The sequence below is a fragment of the Balaenoptera physalus genome (assembly GCF_965194825.1).
Source record: "Balaenoptera physalus genome assembly, chromosome: 1".
Taxonomy (NCBI): domain Eukaryota; kingdom Metazoa; phylum Chordata; class Mammalia; order Artiodactyla; family Balaenopteridae; genus Balaenoptera; species Balaenoptera physalus.
In genome coordinates this window covers 7,525,800-7,528,817 of record NC_138882.1, presented here as the reverse complement: position 1 = coordinate 7,528,817, position 3,018 = coordinate 7,525,800, and the positions used below count along the sequence as shown (strand labels likewise).

The following is a 3,018-nucleotide window of genomic DNA, read 5'->3' as shown; positions in this document are numbered from 1 at the left end:
GTGAATATCTGTACACTCTTGCCATTTCCCAGGTGAAGATCTGTAAAGTCTTGCCCTTGTCTAAAGCAGTGTCATAGATCATCGTGGATGCTATAACAAAAATACCATAGACTATGTAGCTTATAAACAACAGAATTTATTTCTCATAGTTCTGGAGGCTGGTGGTCCAATATCAGGGTGCCAGCATGGGCAGGTTCTGTTGAGAACCGGTTTCCTTGTTCATTGATAACACCTTCTAGCTGAAACCTCACATGGCAGAAGGGAGGAAGGAGCTCTTTCAGGAATCACATGCAAGGGCACAAATCCTATCCATGAGAACTCCCCCCTCATGCCCTAATCAAATCCCAAAGACTTCACTTCCTATACCATCATCTTGAGGGTTAGGATATCAACAGATGAATTTGGGGGAGACACAAACATTCAGACTATAGCACATAGACATGTCCAAAAAGTTTTATAGCAGTATTTTTTAATAATAGCAAACTTTGGAAACAAAGAATTGTCTAGAAAAGAACAGAAAATTAAATTATTGTATATTTATCTATTGTCATACTAGACAAAAGAAATGTCACAGAAAAATGTGAACAGTGTGATATTTATATAAACTACCCTAACATGGAATGCCGCCTGATACATTTAACATTCTATCACAGGTGATAGTGTCATCCATGATGTGATACTTTTTCCTAAATTAAGAACAACTTTTGATAAAGATCCAAATCAAAGTACAAACTTATTTCAATATAAATGCATTCCTGGAAAATTCAGTGTATGTTAAAACTGTGCAAAAAATATTTCTATAGGTTAAATTAGGTTAGGATTTAGGACCAAATAATTATAAACCATTTTTCACCTGCATAGAAAATATGTATATATTTTCTATATGTAAATGATTCTCCTGAGCACTTCAGGAAGGCTAGAACTAGCACTCCTGGCCCTGGCCAACTGAATATCAATAAGGACCCCCAATCATTGTAACCAAAAAAGTACACCTTTTCCAACATGACCTCACATGATTACCAGCCCCACAGAGGATCACTACACTAGTTACCAAGTAAAATCTAGGTGATTTAGGCTTTTTTAATGAATAGAATATGGCAAATAGTGATCCAGCTAGAGTGAAATGTCAGTACCCAAGAAAAGACCTATGGATAGGCTAAACATTAGACTTCTTTCCTCGGACACTTTTTATTTTGGGGTTGCCGTGAGAATAAAACTAGAGAAGATATTTTACAGTTAACAAAAAATATGTGTAAGTTTGCCTCTCTGAGACTAATTTGTACCAGGCATTGCTTGACATCCATGGTTTGGTAGCTTGGAATGTAGGCAATAATACATCCTGAAGTTGTTTGAGCTAAATCATGTCTCTCGATATTATCCTGAGACTTGGAGTTGCCAGGGTAATGGCAGGATGAGCGCTCCTTCTGGCAACAGCTAGATTTTCCACCTCCTGGGATGCAGTAAGTCTGGTCTGATAGTTCTAGGAAATTGTATGTATTCTGTAAAGCAAGGTTAAAAACTGAAAAGAAAATACTATGACATTATTTTTCTTCTTTGACAATAAAAATTACTTAAGGAAAATAGAGGAATGAAAATGATCAAAATGAAGACTGAAACATGAAAAAAATTCACTTTTACACCACAGTAGTATCAGAATACATGCAGGAAAATTATAAAAACGAAAACTGAAATATGAAAAAAAATGACTGCTACTCACTAGGGATGACAGAATGGCAAACCGTCAAGAACATAAGTCTCTGATGACTTATTCTATACCAGCCCTGGACAGCTGACTTCTGAATTTTTAACTGAGAGACTTAAACCTTATCAGTTTAAGCTTCTGTTATTTGAACTTTTATTTTTTCACTCATTGCCAAATTGAACCTTAATTAATATAGAATTCCATACCTGGACACAGCTTATTATAAATGACTATAGTCTAAACCATCTATATCCCAAAGAGAAATGATGATTATCAGTTGCTCATAATGGTGTCCTTAACATCACGGTCCCCATACATTTTTTAAACACCTACATAAATAGTCCCCACATAGCCTGGCATCAGGGCTAGTATAGCAGCAAAGATCTGATTAAGAGTGTCATTTGCCTCAGATGACCACAGAAGAGCTACCAGTCAGGCTGTGGTGATGGTGGCCATGATACTAAGCCCAGTAAGTAAAAGACCAGGGTCTTCAGGCTTTATGTCTGTATAGTATTTGCCTATGGTTGCCCATTTGCAGAACTGCCCAGAAGCAAAACAACTGAAGTCTGTTAATTTTGTGGAAATTTTTATTGCCACAGAGATAAAAAGTCTAACCTGAAATATTCCATAGTTGTTTAATCCCTGAAGAAACTCTTGGGCTCTCAAAAATACACCAGCAGGATAGAGGCCGTAAAGGCTCTGTAGCCACCAAGACAAGCATGTGCTCAACGCCCACTTCTAATTCTTCTTTGTGGGTTACTGAGGATAAAGACCTTCCCAAAAAGCAGAGTCATGGTCCCTGGAGGATGCTGGTGAAAGGAACTTCTTCCTAGAAAAGCAGCAGGCAGTGCCAAATGGGCTAAATGAGGAACCTCGTCCCCTGCACAGAAAGGGATCTTCACAATTTCAGCTCAGTGGAATTTGGGGAAACTCTACCTAATGCACTGTGGAAACCTAAATGGGAGAGAAGTCCAAAAGGGAGGGGATATCTGTATGTGTACGGCTGATTCATTTTGTCGTGCAGTGGAGGCTAGCACAACATTGTCAAGCAACCGAACTCCAATAAAAATGAATTTTAAAAAAAAAGGGCTATGGATCAGTGACTGCTCTGTTTCCCACACTCCTTTCCGCCAAGTAGGTCTTGCCAGGTGAAGTGTTTCTTTCTTTTCTTTGTGTTAGGGACAATAATATGTCCTTTATTATAGGTCACAAGACCATGAAGAGTTACAGCTTTTGATGAGAAGGCTAAATATAATCCTGAGGTCATAAACTTTGAGCTGAAAGCAGTAACTGGATTGTGCGTCTTCCTTAGGGAG

General features: G+C 38.1%; 1 pseudogene across 1 annotated transcript in view; it reads left to right on the top strand.

The window, feature by feature from the left end:
- LOC309661967 (large ribosomal subunit protein uL23 pseudogene) overlaps window positions 1-1,936 on the top strand; it is a 28,222-nt pseudogene extending 26,286 nt beyond the window's left edge. Inside the window, exon 2 of the transcript XR_014268340.1 lies at window positions 33-1,936. The product of XR_014268340.1 is annotated as a large ribosomal subunit protein uL23 pseudogene (transcript). The remainder of the gene's footprint in view (window positions 1-32) is intronic.
- The last annotated feature ends 1,082 nt before the right edge of the window (window positions 1,937-3,018 follow it).